The sequence below is a fragment of the Phodopus roborovskii genome, unplaced genomic scaffold, assembly GCF_943737965.1.
Source record: "Phodopus roborovskii unplaced genomic scaffold, PHOROB, whole genome shotgun sequence".
Classification (NCBI taxonomy): domain Eukaryota; kingdom Metazoa; phylum Chordata; class Mammalia; order Rodentia; family Cricetidae; genus Phodopus; species Phodopus roborovskii.
Window position 1 is genome coordinate 30,868,504 of NW_026125052.1, and position 18,497 is coordinate 30,887,000.

General features: G+C 51.3%; 1 non-coding gene across 1 annotated transcript; it reads left to right on the forward strand.

The window, feature by feature from the left end:
• The first annotated feature begins 475 nt into the window (after positions 1 to 475).
• LOC127221997 (small Cajal body-specific RNA 16) lies at positions 476 to 662 on the forward strand. The gene has a single exon (XR_007834519.1). It is a non-coding gene; the product is annotated as a small Cajal body-specific RNA 16 (non-coding RNA).
• Positions 663 to 18,497: the final 17,835 nt, after the last annotated feature.

Genomic DNA, 18,497 nt, shown 5'->3' on the forward strand with positions numbered 1-18,497 from the left:
TGATCGCCGGCCGGGCCGCGGCCCCTTTAAGGCCGCTCTGGATGACTCGAGGGCTAGAGCGACCCTCTAGCGGTCTCGATGGTAAGTCTTCCCTTCCGCTCGGAAGTGCGTTTGCGGAGCAGCTTCCGCCTGGGGAGAAGAAGGCGCGTGCTTGGTTTTGAGCGGAACTTCAGCTGTGCAACGCGGCCGCGGGACGGGCGGGTTGCAGGGATGCGTTTTGCAGGGATGCGCTGCGCCCTGGCGTCCTCACCGGCCGTGCACGGGCGTCTCCAGCGTGCCGGCCACCGCACACGAACGAGGCCATCGGCTTAGACTTTTGTGTTACTTCCCTTCCCCCCCCCCCCCCCCCAGAAAATGAACTGTCCAGACGCCGGCGACGGGACGAAGTCACGCAGTAACTCTTTTCTGCTCCCAGGCCAGTTTCCAGTGACGCAGGTATGTCCATCCCCGAGGTGCAGCGAGCGTGCTGAGGTGGACGGTCTGGGGAAAGGCTCCTGTGTGGTTGAACCTGCCTGAGGTGGGTGCAGCCTTGTACCAGACAGCCCGACCTTGACCTAAAGTAAGTCCCCAGAGGAACGTGTTCCCTGGGACTAGAACTTGCAGTAACAGGTGTGAGCATGCTAGCAGCAGTTTGGTGATCATGTATGATACTGCAAACAGGACGATTGCCAGCGCCCTCACGGCGCTGCCCAGAGCTCCCCGGGGCTTTGATGCCATTGGTTTCCTCCAAAAGTAAATATTTGGCCGATTACTCCAGCCCCTCGTTGTGGATCTTTTTATTTTATTTTTAATTTTATGTCTATGAATGTTTGCCTCGTGCCCTCAGAGGTCACGAGAGGGTCCCAGGTCCCTTGCAAGGGGAATCAGAAATGGTTGTGAGCCCCGGTGTGGAACTGAACCCAGGTCCTCTGTAAGAGCTGATGCTTTTAACTGCTGAGCCATTTCTCCAGCGATAACACCTCCATCGTCTAAGTCAGGGCTCGTTAGTCCCCAGGGTGCCCCTGAACTCAGTTTTGTAGCTGAGGATGGTCTCCACACCTGGATTACTGGCTTACAGGCACGCTCCACTACACCTGGTTTGTGTGGTGCGGGGGCTCAAACCCGAGGCTTCGTGCATGCTGGGCAAGTGTTCTGCTTCCTGGGTGCACGCCCCACACCTCGTGGAGTTTAGACAAAAGGTCACACGTACGTTTGTGAACTCGTACATCACTGTGTAAGACAGCAGTACAACCAGACAGACTCTGTTGATGGAAACCGTCCGCCTGGACTCCCTGAGCAACCAGGGGCCTCACGTGCTGTCGGCGGGGTTGAGGGGACTAGGATTTGTGTTTTAGCATAGCCGCGAGGGGCCGGTGGTCACGTGGCGGTCCTGGGTCTGACACATCCGAATCTGCCATCGTTAAGGCCTTGCTGGAGTGTGGCTCACGGTAGTGCGTGTGCCTAGAGTGTCTGAGGTCCTGGTTGTTAAGGGACACAGACTACAGAAGAGACTGCTCACGTGGGGACCTGTCCTGTGGGGTTGTGGTCCTGTAAGGGAGGTACGGATGGTGCGGGGAGGGGTAAGGCAGAATAGGGATGAGCTTGAGCCAGGGCGGAGCTGCAGGGGTCTGTGTCAGCAGAGGCCTGGCTTGTGGCTGTTGACCAGCAGGTTTCCAAGGAAAGGCCACAGGGCCCAGTTTCTGTACACGCGGAAGGATGCAGAGCCTTGGGACCGGGCACGCCCACCTGCATGGGGAGTGTTGTGCGCTGTGGCTTTCCCTAAATGTTGACACTGGAGGTAGGGTGGGGACTGAGCATGTGCTTTCCCTTTTCAGGTCATTCGCTTGGACGGTCAGTGTGCGCACCAAAGGAAACCCCAGGCCCCGCTGTGTGCCCGTGTCCCCGTCAGGTTTGACTCTGGGGTGGGTTTGGTTGTTCACCGGCTGTAAATAAACGGGGTTTGACCACTCTCTGTTTGGATTGCTTGTCTGACAATGTCGCCCACACCTGCCTCAGCCTCCTGGTACTGGGGTGAAAGGCCCCATCCCCAGCTGTTCTGAGCACAAAGCACGCGGCCTTCCGAAAAGTACTATAGGGAGTGCAGGTGCTAGGAACACAGTGCACTCGAGGAAATGAAGTTGTGGGAGATGTCTCTGGGATCCCACGCCCTTTTGGGTGCCCCTTACCCTCTCAGGAGGAGTTGCCAGGCAGACTGACTATCCTGGAATCTGCTTACTTGTGTGCCCTGGGGTTACTGAAACTTGCTGTGTGTCTGTGAGGAGATGATGGGAGATGTCATTCTGTACATATGTTTCTCGTATTGGTTAATGAATAAAGCACTGTTGGCCAATGGGAAAGCAAGATAGGCGGGACTAGGAGACGAGCGGGGAGATCCAAGATGGAGGACCTACAGGGTAGTATGCTGGGCTCTCTCTCTCCGGTAAGATGAGACCACGTGGAAATTCTTAGATTGATAAAAATGGGTAATACTTAAGACAGAGCCAGCTGATAAGAAACACTAGTAACGCCAACAGCTTTATATCTAATACAGCGTCTCTGTGTTATTTTGGGGCTGGCCCTGTAGGCGTATGGAAGGGCCACTGCATCTTCTTGTGGGGACCAGCTCCTCCCTCTCCTGAGAGCCTTGGGGTCATGGCTGTCTGGGGTCACCCATTTGTGCTACCTCTGTCCCGTATCCGTGGTTCCTGTAGCCCAGTGCCCTTAGGATCAGAGCCACCATTGTCCCCCACCTCTGCCCAGTCGCACATCTAGGGGACCTTGTCACAGATTAGGTACCCTACTGGCAGTGGAGTGCCTGGTTCTTTACAAGAACAAAGCCAGTGTGGCTTGTCTCCCACAGTGGGCTTGGGTTGTTTGCGTAGTGTGGATGGCTGGCTTTCCGTCTGTCCCCGCATCCCCCGGTTTACATTATGGCTGATGGGCAGGGCCGTCATTTCAATACTGTGATGTTAGGTCTTCAGTGGTTTGCAATAATCTGAAGGACTTACAGCCACCGTGGAAGTTTCTGGTGCCCAGCAGCCCCTTAGGTGACCTAGGAAGCACTCTCGGCATGGAGGCAGAAACGCCTGGGTGGTTTCCCACTGGGGCTTCATGTCCCAGCTCTAGCACCAGCCAGCCCTGTGGACTTGGGCGTGTCGCTTCCCTGTTTGTGCCTGGAGTGCTCCTTAGGGTAAAGTGGGTCCATCCCACGGAAGGAGTCCCAGTGCTACCAGGACGGAGCTGTGGCAGCTGCAGGCTCTGGCGTTGCCTCCACACCCACATTTGGGCCTCACGAAAGCAGCGCCGTGGTCCGCATGCTGCCTGAGTTAACGCGTTAGGATGCAACGCACACTGGGAGAAAATGGTTTGATCTGATCTTTCTGGAGCAGACTGTTCTGGTGGCGCGTCCCTGACTCATCGTGGTGTGGGGTGTTTTTCCTGCCCACAGACTGTGGTGTCTTCGTGGTGGCTCCAGTCTGCCCCCAGAACTTGTCTGGGCGACTGGGGCCTCTTGTCCACAGGTCCTCGGAACCAGTGCAGGGTGGTTTGACAGTTTATGCATCATCAGCTCCTGGACCCTGCCGAGCATGTGTCTGATTGACAGCCTGCAGAAAGCTGGTGGGTGGAGCTACTGAGAACCCCAGGTCCTTCCAGGCAGCCAAGGAAGGGGTGCTTTGGGGTCCTGGAGTTCAGCAGGGGCTGGGCCTTCGAGACAGGATCTCACACCCAATTCTGAGTGACTTGGTGCTTGGGTAGTTCAGGCTGAACTCCACCATCCTGCCACAGCCTCCCCACTGGTGGGTTTTCTAAGACAGGCATTCACTGAGTCCGGGCTGGCCTTGAATTCCTGCACTCATGCTGTGGGTACAAGCACCACCACCATGCTGAATGTGTTCGGGAACTTCTCAGGCAGAAGTTGGGGCCAGTGGAGAGATGATCACAAGGCAGGGGCCTGCGCTGGGGTGCCAGACCCTCCTGAAAGCACCTACATCTGGTCCTATTCTGGCTAAAAATCTGCCCTGAGGTGGCCTCTTCCTCTGCTGATGTCATTGACTGCGTGGCAGGAGGCTCCCGTGACAAGCCTGCTGGCTGCCTTTGGGGCTCCGGGGAATACAGATTCCACAGAAGAAGCCCGGATGTTTCACGTGACTGGAAGAGTTCTCAGCCCGGCCCCTGTTCCCTTCGATCCCTTCCATGGATTCCCCTGTCCGTTGTGCCTCACCGCTGACTAGTTGGCCCCAGACAGCACGGGCATGCGTAAGATGAGGTCTCGGCATGCCCTGGACAGGCCTGAGCCTCTGTGACCATCTCTCTGGATTCCATAAGGATTAGGGTTGGCCTTGACCTGTGGTCAAGGTCTTTGTGTTAGGGAGATAGCTGAGTTGGTAATGTGCATCGTGAACCCAAGGACCTCTGATTCCCAGAACCCAAGTGAAAAGGCTGGGCATGGTGGCATGTGACAGAGGCAGGCAGATCCCTGGGTTTTACTGGCCCCTGGCATGACCTACTTGGTGAGGGGCTGTGTCTCAAGACGACAGCACTTGAGGGAACATACCCAGGACACACAGGCAAAAAGAAGTCCTTAGAGTTTAAAGTTGTTGGTGAAGTAGGGTTTTTAGCTTCTCTTCCTGTCCACTAGAGGGCGCAATCATACACCGGGTGCTCTTTGCTGGTACTACAAAGCCTAGGGTTCATTCTAAGCCAAGACTTTTTTCAGCAGAAAGCTATGCAGGAGGGAGGTGCAGCTGCAGGGCGGACCTCTTGCTTAGGAATCCATCAGTCGGCCCCAGTCGGCCTCTGTCCCTGGGAAATGCTATGTCCCGGAACAGCTGACTCCAGTCTGGGCTTATGCAGTTGGGGACAAGGGCATGTTCTAATGTGTCTTTCCATGCAGAGACACTCCTCAAGATTCTTGTGCCACACATACCAGTGTGCGGATTCTCCGAGCCTGTGGGTTGCAGCCCCTTTGGCAAACCTCTATCTCCAAAAATATTTGCATTACCACTTACAACAGTAGCAAAAATGATAGCTATAAAGTAGCAACAAAAATACTTTTATGATTGGGGGGGGTCAATACAACTGCATTAAGGGGTCGCAGCATTAGGAGGTTGAGAAGCGCTGGTGTAGAAAGGTCCAAAGCAAAAACATCCATGAGCGTGTGGGATGGAGCCGTCGTGGTTTAGATCACTGATTGCCGTCCCCTAGGAAAGAGGTATTGACTGGAAAGTAGAGGCAGGATTCCGGAAGTGTGATCCTGTGAGCCTGGCCAGTGCCCTTCTGATGTATCAAACACGTTTGGTTGAGCTTTCTGATGGATCCCAATCAAGTTTAATTAGACACTAACTAACAGGCTCCCGATGCCCTCAGGGAACTTCCGATCCATGGGGGGAGTTGGGAAATATACCAGAGAAGGTGTGAGGAAGAACAGCTTGGCTGAGGGGCGGGGGGCGCCAATGGATTGGGGTCTTCAGTCTTAGATAAGGAAACCAGGAAGTGCCAGAGAGGTGACCTTTAGCAAAGCCCAAGGTCAGAGAGTGTGTGAGAAGACGGGAAGAGCCCCCTGCAGAGGGAAGGCCAGCACTCTAGGCATAGGTTAGAAGGTTTGGGTGCTGGGCCAGTCTCCTAAGGTTCAGTAGCTGGAAATGGAGCTAAAGTTTGCCCACACTATCTTCTTTGGAGGCGGTGGGAAAGCTTCCTCCTCATGAAGTAGCCTGTGTGAGAAGCCTGCCTTCTTCTGCTGACACATATGCCCACAGAGACGATCCCCAGCCTTTGCCTAAGGGATAACAGGAGTGGAAACGCTCTGACAGGTAAAGACAGGCACCGCCACGTGAGGCCCTTGACCATTTTCCATATCTAGAAGCCTGCTGCCTCCATCTTGGTCCTGCTGGGGTGTGTGTGTGTGTGTGTGTGCGCGCGCGCGCGCACGTGTGTGCACGCATGCGTGTGTGTGCATGTGCATGTGTGCACACACTGCTAAGGTTTGAACCTACAACCTTGAGCACATTAGGCTGGTACTCTACACTGAGTCCCTATACACCACTATGTGGCAGAGGCTGGCCTTCAACTCATCACTCTGTAGCCATGACTGACTGCCAGGCCTGCCAGGGCCTCCAGGGATAGCTGGGATTGCACCCATGCCTCCAACCCCAGCTGGTCTGAGTATGTCCTTGTCGCCTTGGTCATTCCTGCCCCTGCCGCCTCGGGTGGGAAGCCCTTAGGACTCAGCTCTTCACCAAAGACTGGGAGTATTTGTTTCCTTTAAGCTGCTGTTTAAACTGCTAACAGGAAGACCACGGCGATGCGTTCTTATGATCTTTACAAGTAGAAGCCTGTCCGGCTTTGGGTGCTTCACAAAGAGTTTTGTTTCCAGATCAACTACAGAATGGGTGTAAGTCACTGGAAGGTCATTTGTCCCCAGCCTGTCAGCCAGCATTACATAACGGTTATGTAATACGGATAGAATGTAGCCTCCATCCACCACCTCGGGCAAAGCCACTGAGTGAAAAGCAAGACCCTGCCTTTCTCCCATTCTCCCTCTGGGCTTGAACCAGGACCCTGAACACGCTAAGCAAGTGTACCACCACCACGCCCATCCCCAGCCCTGTGATCCTTTTACACAGTCTGAACTTAGAGCTTTCTATCGCCTCCTGGAAAGTTCCCTTGTCGTAGGAACCCCCTCACATGAATGTCCCATCTTTGTGACAGAAGCCTTCACGCTTTTGAAAGTTAGAAGGGGTAGGAAAGCAACTTGAGAAGGTCAAACTGACATATAACCCTCGCTTCCAACATGGCTGCTCTTCTTAGGTGTTCAGGTCCCTTTCTGTTTGCAAGAAAAGATCCTATTGACATCCTCTCTGCAGGCTTGGATGGAGCCCTTGCTGGCCACGCCCCTTCCCAGGCCCACCAGCCTCAGCGCTCTGGGCTTTTCCAGCTGCTGAGTTGGCTTTAGGGTTAGGCTGGTAAAAATACCCACCACGGGCCATAGCAGCAGGCAGGGACCCATTTCGTACCCTTCCCTCAGTTTTACTCAATGTCCCCTGGCCTGCTTTGTTCCTTGGCCAGGCGGCCTTTCACCTTCTCACCAAGCCTAGAAACTCCACATTATTCCAGGAAAATCACATTACATGGCCTGTCCCTCACATACTTTTTCCTCAGAAGTGTAGAAGGCCGTTGAGATAATTTAGTTTAATATGTGTTAAAATTCTGTGACAGGAGTTGGAGAGATGGCTCAGTGGCTCAGAGCTCTTTTGGGTTGGGCTGCCAGCACACACATGGGGAGGCTCACAATCCCATGTAACTCCAGCTCCAGGGGATGCAGCACCCTCTTGTGGCCTCCACAGGTACCAGCATGCACCAACACACACACACACACACACACACACACACACACACACACACGAAATAATAAAATGTTTTTCAAAACAACAAAAAAATGTGTGACACTTCTGTGTGCAAGGGTCATGGTTCTGAGAGACCAATTCAGAAATATATTTTTGTGGGGAATTTAGAGAAGGGATTGTCACTCTAAATACAAAAGAATCCCGGCTCACAGAGCCTGTGTAGTCTGATGAGCAGGTATCTGGTTTCCCTGGTAACTTCCACATCTTGTCAACCTCTTCCCAGAAAGACCTGGTGCCAGGTAGTAAGTGCTCTATCACAAGCCAGCTTTAGACCACTGTAAAGTCAGTCTTGGTTAAATCTCTGTACTGGTCCTGAATGCCTGACACGTTGCGTTTTGGCTAACTGAGCTAAGGTCCTCTTGGGAATCTTATCAAAATGCAAATTTTCCCTAGTCCTTGGGGCGAGGCCTGAGGCTCCCTTCCTTTTCCTGGGCCTGGCTCAGAGTAAGAGCCAGCCTGTTCCTCCAAGCTCTTATTCAGAGAGGGTGGAGACACATAAGCCCTCCAGAGCCCTCCCCTTACTGTTTACATGATGTCCTGGGTTGGTTTTTGTTGTTGTTTTGTTTTTGTTTTTTGTTGTTGTTTTTGTTTATTTTAGTTTTATTTATTTTTATTTTCTGAGTGTTTGGTCTGTGTCTTTGTATGTGTACCATATGCATGCAGGAGTCTGTGAAGGCCAAGAGAGGGCATTAGGTCCCCCGGAATTAAAATTACAGGTGGTTATGAACTGCCATGTGGATGCTGGGAGCTGAACCCTGGTCCTCTCCAAGAGCAACAAGTGCTTTTTGTTTTTATAACAGGGTTTCTCTGTGTCGCCCTGGCTGTCCTAGAACTAGCTCTGTAGACCAGGCGGGCCTGGAACTCAGAGATCCACCTGCCTCTGCCTCATGAGTGCTGGGATTAAAGCGCACACCACACTAGCCTGCTTGTAACTGCTGAGCCGCCCCTCCAGCCTGGTGGATGTTCATGAAGGAAGGGCTGGCTAACATAGCTGCTCACCCCGGCTTCTGCATGACACAGGGTGGCTTCTCAGGCCTTGGTTTCTAGCGATGTCACAGGAAGCATTGATGAGTGTCCCAAGGCCTGTGGTTTGCTGAATAAGACCAGAGTCTGTGGGGCGTAACAATAAAATCTCTTCCCAGTCCAGAAAACTGTCCCACAAAGGTAGCGGAGGAGACTCTTCTTGCTGCTGGTGGAATGGGGCTGGTCTCCCTCTCCCGTGGCTGCTGGGCAGAGTCCAGGCCAGCACACCACAGAAGCCACAGCGTGGCCAGGCCAGTGGACCTGCCATTCATTATGTGGAGACGCGTGGCCACTTGTGTGGGGGCCCCAGGGTTCTAGGGGCAGTACTGTGTGGGGAAGACACCTGCCTCGGCGCTGAAGAAATTTACACACACGTAAAGTACACTGACAGACGAGGTTGGGCTCTCCCTTTTTGGTCAACAGGGAGAATTGTTTTTAATGTTTCATTTCTTTACCATCACTGGACAGCCAGATTGTTCACTTCCATCTGGACAGTTCTAGAGGACATTGAATCATCAGTTCTGTCCTGAAACCCTTCTGGTCCTGCTCTCTGAGACCGTGAGCCATAGATAGCCTACACCATCCCAAACCACAGCTGGGCGGTCCTGCCGGATGTGATGTGAGCGTCTGTCTGTCTGGCCAGACTAAGTAGCTTCTCATGGGAAGTACAGTCCTGTCCCCAAGTGACACTTCTGGCACAGACAAGATTATAGATTAGATATACTTAACTGTGTCGTGGTGGGAAGGCAGGCAGCTGTCCCGGGCCTGTGCTCTCCTAGGACTGTGTAGGTTGCTGTTTACCAGAAGGGGTAGAGAAAACTCCCTCCCTCCCTCTCTCACTCTCAAACATACACCACACACACACACACACACACACACACACACACACACACACACACACACGAGAGAGAGAGAGAGAGAGAGTTGTATACTTTCCACTAGTCCAATAAAACCAAGCATGGAGAAGGCACGATCTTCCTTCACCTAGAAAGTTCCAGGCCAGTCTGGCAACAGGAGACTGTATCTTAAAACAGAAAGTGTTTTCCAAAAAGGAGTGGCAGTTACTCCCAAGTTTACATAGGAAGTTATAGGAAAGGGGTTCAGGGTTCAGAGGATGGGGAGAGAAGGAGCTGGGGGCCTTGAAGGTTTGGGGGCTGGGACAGGGGCAGCCAGTGGAGGGGTTAGGGCTTTCAGGAAAGGAAAAGGTAAAAGGTATTCTCGGGGAAATTCTCTGAGACCACGTTTAGATTCAGCAGTTAAAAGGTACAGGCATGATGCAGTTGAACAATGACTAAATATTACATGAGACAGCCCGTGTTTAAAAGCGTAGCTGAGATTTCACGTGTAATTGCTCACTTCTGTGTTTCATGTGACCTCCCTAACTGAAGACAAAAGAGAATCCCCTTCACCACTACAGCTGGCAGAACCGGCAAAGTTAGTTTTTTTATCTGCAGCTGAATTCCAGGAAGCCCTTGTGTTCGATGCCCTATCACTGTGACCAATTCTGACAACAGCAACTTAGGGGCTGATGGCTCAGTGGCTGAGAGCACCTACTGCTCCAGAGGACGTGAGTTCGATTCCAGCACCCATGCCACGTGGTACAGCCTGAGGTTCAATTCACCCACCGTGGCGGGGAAGGCAGCAGGCATGAGAGACGCTGGTCACATGGATCCTCAGTGGTGGCTGAAGGATAGCGTGGGTGTTCAGCTACACTTCCTCTTTTGGTCATTCAGGGTCAGGGTGGGTCTTCCCTGCCCTGAACACAGCCAGAAGTCTATCTCCTGGGTGGGTCCAGATCCAACCAGTGGCCACCACGAAGACTCGCCCTCCACCCTTTCTGAGCTCACAGGGACAGTTCTGGTGAAGTCAGGTTTGAAAGCAAACCCACCCCTACCACAAGATGCTCTTTGTATCTGATTACAACTGTCCTCCTTGTTCCCATTCTTGGTCTCAGTGATTATGGAAGTGCTTGTCCCGCCCATCACCAGGGACAAGTATTTAGCGGTGAAACTTGTGTGGGGTGTCTCCCTTTCCTCTGGGTCCTGAGCGTGAGCCCAGCCTCCAAGAGGACCAGCACACAGATCCTTTGAGGGACTCTCACAAGAATGGGACCCCGGCTGACCCCCCCAACCTGCCACCTCCCTCTTCAGGCTCTAACACACACACACACACACACACACACACACACACACACCTCTGTCTTTCCAGGCCGAGTATAGTGATGTGCACCTGGGATCTCCCTGTACAGAGCAAGTTGGAGGTCAGCCTGGCTACGTTTGACCCTGTCTCAAAAAAATAAACAGTGAGGGGGTGTTGGCGATGGCTCATCGAGCAGTGACCAGCTGAGGGCCTGAGTTGGATTCCTAGGATCTGTATCCTTTGATCCCTGCACGTGTGTGTGCACACATGAGTGTGCTCTTGCACGTGTATACACAAACATACAAAATAAATGTTTGTTTTTGTTTTTTTTTTCTTACTTTCCACCTAAACCCAGAGGCACCAACCCTGGGATTTTTAAAAAATAATTTATTTAACTTTATGTGTGTTGGTGTGAAGGTGTCAGATCTCCTGGAACTGGAGTTACAGACAGTTGTGAGCTGCCACGTGGGCGCTGGGAACTGAACCCTGGTCCTCTGGAAGAACAGCCAGTGCTCTTTTTTGTTTTTTGTTTTGTTTTTGAGACAAGATTTTTCTGTGTAACAGCAATGGCTGCCTGGAACTTACTCTGTAGACCAGGCTGGCTTCAAACTCACAGATAAGCACCTGCCTCTGTCTCCTGAGTGCTGGGATTAGAGGCGTGTGCCACCACCCACCGCCCAGCCTGGGATTTTCATTCTTTGGGGTGGGGAGGCATCGTGGGTGCTGGGGGCAGAACTAAGGTCTGCACACCGCAGGCAATACCCTGCCTGCCAGAGCATGCCCAACCTTGTTTGTCTTCTCACACAATAGGGAAAGGGCCTAATTCTATTGTGTGGTGGCCCCCACCTGGGGGTCGGGCAGCCGTGGGCTGGGGTCTGAGACTCCAGCTCTGTAGCATAAGCAGGGGTCAGAGCCGGAAGAGCCCAAAGGCAAGGGCGTTTGGGAGAAGCAGAGTGGCCTTCCTCTGTGAAGGTCAAATCCCAGGAATTTCCTGGTGCAGAGCTCAGGCTGTACTCAGCTTTTAGCTCTCATGTCTCTGAAGGTGAGATAACAACTTATCTTTGTTTGGCCTGGCGACTGGGAAACCAGGGTAGGTGACTTGGGTTTGGTCTGGTCCTTTGGGGCAGAACACCTAGTTGAGACAGACCAATGGCGTCCTTCTGTCTCACTTGCTAGAAGGAAAGCAATCCTGTGACAGAGCTGGGGCCTCATCCCAGGCACCCTCCCTTTCTCTCTCCTTCCTTCCCTCCCTCCCTCCTTCCCTCCCTTCTTCTCTCTCTTTTCTTCTCCTCCTCGTCTCCTCAGTTAGGAAGTCCACTCCAGGCTGTGACTGTCTTATCCGCGGATGAGTCCTTGTTACCCAGCACAGTGCCTAAGTGTACACCGCAGTATTTATAAATGAAAGGTGAGTGGCCTGGAACTCTGGGCAGTCGCTGGCCCTGGATGAGCCCATCCTCCTAAAGTAGGATTCAAATACAAGTGATGGCCAGCTCTTTGGTAGCTAGTAGGCCTGGACTGAATTATGCTGGGCCTATGCTGTGGTTCACTTGGTAGAGTACTTGCCTAGTAAGCAGAGAGACCTGAGACTCGGAGCCCAGCCGCTCACATTCTCCATTCTCTTTCTGTTACCTAATATCTCCCATTCTCCCAGATTTCGCAAAACTTTAAATTACTCATCATGTCAAAAAGGATGTTAGCTCCGTTGTCAAGAGAAAAAAACAGTTTTCTTCTATATGATATTTTTACAAACAGGGTCTCACCATGTAGCGCTGGCTGTCCTGGAACTCTCTATGCAGACCAGGTTTTGAACTCACAGAAATTCTGCTTCCCCAGGGCTGGGATTAAGGGTGTGTCCCTCCACCCTGGTTTCTACTCTCCTTTCAGTAATGAGGGAGCAGCAAATTACACTGACAGAAGCTAGATTAGCAAGAGAAAAGATGTGTGTGTGTTTTAATGACTTCCGAGTCTACAGGAGCTCATAGAAAATGAAGCCTGGAGTGGTCAGAGGCTAGGGATTATAGACCTTCAGAGTAAGGGAGGGGCTTTTAGCTGAGTCCGGGGGAGAGGGGGGAATGCTATTGCAGAAAGACTCTTTATGGGAATTGCTACATTTATTTCCCAATTTTTATTTCTTCTCTCTCTCTCTCTCTCTCTCTCTCTCTCTCTCTCTCTCTCTCTCTCTCTGTGTGTGTGTGTGTGTGTGTGTGTGTGTGTGTGTGTGTGTTCAAGCTCATGTATGCCACTGTGAATCCATCCTCTTTCCACTTTGGGACCCAGGGATTGAACTCAAGACCGATGTTGTGTCTCAGACCCTGGGACACATAGCTGAGGTGTCTATATCAAAGCAGACCTGGCCTCAGGTTCTCCCAGCATCCCTCAGGCCCTACCTGTTACAGGGTAAGACTGGCATGCATTGCTTTCTGCAGTTCATGGCTGCCCTTCCCCCGAGGCTCCTCCCTGGTCACGTCCCCTGCCCCCTGTCCCCCGGACCCCCCCTGCCCCCCCCGGACCCCCCCTGCCCCCTCGGCCCTATCCCAGTTGTCTCTGCCTCTGACTATGTTCTCCTTTGTGTTGTTCTTCCGTTTCAGTTAGGAGTAGATGGGACACGAACCACGAGACTCAACAAACCCAGGTGGAGTTTATTGGGGGGAGGGGGGAGAGGACGAAGGGAAGCAGGGGGGAGGAGGAAGAAGAAAAGGGCGAACAGGTGGAAGTGCTCCCCTACAAGGGGGAGGCCTGCACATGTGCACTGCGTCCTTACGGCCTTACGAAGCCACGGCGTGGCCACGCAACACAGCGCCCTTAAAGCTGTCTACGTTCTGCCTGAATGCCTGCCAGTATGTGTGTTCCGCCCGTCGTCAGGGGGCACGGTCAGCATAATGCCCACGATGCCTGGTTCCAACACTGTGTAGTTGGGTTTGTTGTCGGTTTTGTTTTACTCACTGGGGCGCAGTACCTAGCTCCCAAACAAATACACAGAGACTTATTCTTACTTATAAATGCCCGGCCTCGGCTTTTCTAACTTAAACCATTCTGTTTCTCTTCAACTATGTTTCGCCTTTGGGCTTTCACCTTCCTTTGTCCTATACACCTTTCTTTCCTCTTCCTGACTAGGTCTGGCCCCTGGTGTCTTCCTCTCCTCCTCATATTTATTCTCCCTGCCGGGCAGCTCTGCCTATTTCTCTCTCCTGCCTAGCTAATGGCCATCCAGCTCCCCATCAGCCCGATCAGGTGGTTTAGGCAGGCAAAGGAACACAGCTTCACAGCGTTAAAACAAATGCAACATAAAATAATGCAACACCTCTTTGCATCATTAAGCATGTGTTCCACAGCATAAACAGATGTAACGCATCTTAAACTAATATTCCTCAACTCTCCCTTTTATCTGTAACAAACCTTCTCCTCCACCATACCTAGGATCAGTCACTTTCTTTTCTAGTATTTTTTCCCCATTTATCTGGGGTGTAAGGGTTCATTACGCTGGCCTGCCCGTCACCTGGCAGAATGCACTCAGGCAGTACCTGGTCATCCCAGGGTTCCATGGTTGTGTAGTCAGCACACAGGCTCAAAGGACCCCTTTAAAGACAGACACCCCACACCACCACTTACGCGCTCCCCCCCCCCGCCCCCCGCCGTTCCCCTGGGGCAGACAGGACTTTTCCTGCCCCCCTCTTCTCTTCTGGGTCTCCTTTCTCTTCCCTCCCCCTTCCCTTTCTAATAAAACTTCTCACTTAAGCTCTGTCTGCCTGGCGTGTTCGTCCCCTGCCTCCATCAACCTCGCCAGCCATGGAATCCGCCAAGGGCCCCTCTTGCGCTTATTGAGGCTGAAATAAGGTCCCTTAACAAGGAACTTGCCACTCTGAACCAAGCTGCTGATCGACTCCCCTAAGGTATGCATTTGCTTCTTCTGGCGTTTGTTACCCATCCAATTTGATGCAGCCCTGCAGCTGCTTCTCCCCTCCACCTTAACTAACCGTGCAGGCAGTTAAGTGTCCTCTCTCCCGGCTACACCCTTTGGGGTGCCCACTGTGTGGGCATCTCCTCGCTACCGTGTGGGCAGTTCTACTTCCGTGTGGGCAGTTCTACTTCCGTGAAGCGTGAACGTGCCTCTCCGGCTGCTTTCTCCCTCCCTGCTGTAGCCAGGTGTCCTTTCCCTTCTCCTGGGAAAATGTCACTATGAAGCTCCTTGCGTTGTCCACTTTCACTACAAAAGCCGAGCTGGAGAGCCAGGGAGCTTCCTCTCACCCTACCGGGCCCCATCACAGGGAAAGAGAGGCCTCCCCTCTATGATTTGGGACGTTTCTCTCAGACAAGTCTCTCAGTCCACCTGGCGACTCCCTGGGTTGAAATTCTCACCATGACTCTTACCCCCTCTGTCCTTTCAGCTCCTTCCTGGAACTTCATCTCTCCCCAGGAGCTGCCTACATGCTCCAGCGTCTGTCCTTGCCTCTTCCTCTTGGAGCTACCTGCTCTCTCTCTCCTTGTGTCCTCCTGGGCCTGTATCTTGCGAGTTTCCTTGCCTCGTGCAGCTTCTGATGCTGGAACCCTCCTCCAGCGGAGTTCCTGCCGGCTCCCCCTTGTCCCCTGTGGCACACTGCCCTCTGTCTCTTAGCTGCCTAACCCTCCCTAAGCAGAGTTCTTTTTGTGACCCTTCCTCTGCTGTGCCCAAACTCTGAACCCCCCAAATCACCAAGAGACCCTATCTGATGCAAAAGCAAAGTCTTCAATTTTACAAGTTAAGTGGGGTTTCCTGCCCAGTCCATCTGTCACAGTGGGTGAAGCAAGAGGGACCCCAAGCAGCGGTGGGACAGGGAATATATTGGGGTAGAGCAAGGGGAGTGTCTGGGGGTCTGCTAGTTGCATAGCAACAGTCTCAGGATTTGTGCACCTCCGGGCTTGGACAGCCTGTCCTGAGTTGATTGGTCAGCTGCAGCTGCTGGAAGGTTGCTATGCCTAGAGCCCCTCCCAGGGTGGTTGCTACCTTCTGCATTCCGTTGTTATCAGTAAAGCATGCCCAGAGCCTGCCAGCTAACTTCTGATTTGTTCCTTGCCACAAGGAGGGTATCTGGCTTCCCAGTGTTAAGGGCAAGGTCAGGGGCTTGGCACATGTTGCTGAGTCAGGGTTCTATGTCTTGCTGGGTATTTTCTGCAGCCTGTCATGGCTACCAAAGCAGGGCGCTGGCTGGGTGAGGGTCTGGGCCCTTCACCTCCTTTTCTTCTTGGACTCAGATCCTTTCTCAGACTCAAGATTTTCTTAAAGCCCCACTCTACCAAAAATACCAAAAACAGCGTGGCCTCTGTACAGCTCAGGGGTCAAAGTCCCAATTCTTGCACACACTGATCACTTCTGCCAGCACAAGCAGAAGTCCCTTATCGCTAAGGTTCTATAACTTTCCACTTACGTTTTTATCTCCATGATTTCTCTGTGCTTTGCTCTCAAGAAATCTTTTAAATTACTTATAAACAGTCTTGATCTCAAGATATGTAAATTCCTTGGATGTGGTTAAGGAATCTGTAAAAATAAATCTGTAACAAAATTTTGCTTAAAACATAACAAAAGGCCTATTGTTAAAACCTATACATCTTAATTTGCTACAACACACTAAATGTGATTCAACTCTTGTTTAGAGTAACTTGTTTTTAAAAAGTAGATCTATAGGAAACCACATTTTAAATGACAACCACGTGGCTCTCCTCCATTTTGGCTGATGGCCTCTTTAGGGTGTAGGCACATGGCTGACAACCATCTTTACTAGGGTTAAAGGTACCATGTGACTTTGCCATCTTAAGATGGTCACATGGTAGAAAGCAACACTTGAGAAACTTCTCTGTCCTACTGAGACCTTAGATTGTCATTGTATCTCTTTGTAGACCAGGGAAGCAACAATTGGTCTCCAAAGTATTTTGTTTGATTTTTGGTGTTTGGTTTTTTATTTTTGTCTTTTGAGACAGGGTTTCCCTGTAACTCTGGCTGTCCTGGAGACCAGGCTGGCCTCAAACTCAGAGATCTGCCTGCTTCTGCCTCCCAAGTGCTGAAATTAAAGGCATGGACCACCACTGCCTGGCTTCCAAGGTATATTGGCTTGGTACAGATTTTTGTATGAGGATAAAAAAAATTAGGGTTATGGATTAACAAATTTTTTGTGATAATAAAAATTTAGGGCTATGGGTACTCAGATTAGCAAGAGCTGATTTAAGATTAAAGGACCCAGACCCTCACCCAGCCCCCTGCTTTGGCAGCCATGACAGTCTGCAGAAAATACCCAGCAAGACATAGAACCCTGACTCAGCAACATGTGCAGAGCCCCTGACCTTGCCCGACCTTGCCCTTAACACTGGGAAGCCAGATACCCTCAATGTGGCAAGGAACAAATCAGAAGTTAGCTGGCAGGCTCTGGGCATGCTTTACTGATAACAACGGAATGCAGAAGGTAGCAACCACCCTGGGAGGGGCTCTAGGCATAGCAACCTTCCAGCAGCTGCAGCTGACCAATCAACTCAGGACAGGTTGTCCAAGCCGGGAGGTGCACAAATCCTGAGACTGTTGCTATGCAACTAGCAGACCCCCAGACACTCCCCTTGCTCTACCCCAATATATTCCCTGTCTGACTGCTTCTCGGGGTCCCTCCCACTCCACCTGCTTTGTTGGGGTCCAAGTTACAAGTTACAAGTTAACTTGTAAATTTTAAAAGAGACTCTGCTTTTTTGCATGGGATCTGGTCTCTTGGTGGTTTTGGGGATTCAGAGTCTGGGCCCAACAACATGTGTGTCTAACTTCTTACGTATTTGTTAACTGCTCAGCGCCAAGACTCTAGAAACTTCTAAGATCTGCTCAGGGTCACTGTCATACATTTGCTGCAGCAGTGGGCAATGAAATATGAACATGAGACTCAACGTGTCCACGTGGAGCTTATTGGTGGAGGAACAGGAGTAGATGTTGGCCAACCGGGAGCAGGAGAAGGGGGCGGTGAGGGCCGCTTGCTTAAAAGGGGAAGCCTGCACATGCGTACTGAGTGCTTATGCAGCGCCATAAGGCATGACATGGCCACACCAGGCATTCGTGTCCCGCCCATCATTACGGTGCGGGGTCAGCAAAAAGCTGAGTTTCCAACAGTCACAATAATATTTGTGTAACTTCTTTGTCTTTGCTCACTTTCTCAACATTGTTCTATGTAGATAAACTAAGTCATGCAAAAAATAAAAACACCTGTGTTAGTCTATAATATAATGGTACCCTATGATTAAAAGTGTTATATTGATCCCAAAAGAGCTTCAATTCAAACAGCTTTATTTTTAAGGCTAAACCTAACAGGAATAAAATGTGAAGTCCTAACCTTATTTAAAAAACAAAACAAACAAAAAAAAACCTGCTAACTTATTGTAAATTGTTAGATAATTAAGACATGCATGTTAATGGTCTGTCTCCTTAAAAAATGGTCAAATTCCTTTTTTTTTTTTTTTTTTTTTTTTTGGTTTTTCGAGACAGGGTTTCTCTGTGGTTTTGGAGGTTGTCCTGGAACTAGCTCTTGTAGACCAGGCTGGTCTCAAACTCACAGAGATCCGCCTGCCTCTGCCTCCTGAGTGCTGGGACAAAAGGCGTGCACCACCACCGCCCGGCTGGTCAAATTCTTTAATATATTCAGAACTAGGCTTTTGGTCATGCTAAATACTAATGTAATTACAGGAATAAGCTCTGTTTAGATTCCTCTATATGTCTTCAAAGTCAAGCCTGAAGTGACTAGAAGCAAGCAAAGTTCGCTTAGTTTAGATATACTTAATTGGTAATGGTCCTCAAAACTCTTCAGAGATCTGGGGATATGGCATTTAAAATGTTTCATGGGGAAGGCTTCCCGTGGTTGGGAGAAGTGGCAGCTCCTGGCAGTAACACCAAAGTTTCCGAGGAAGATGATGGGCGCAGAGGTACTCCACCTGGAGCCGCATTGAATGCGGCAA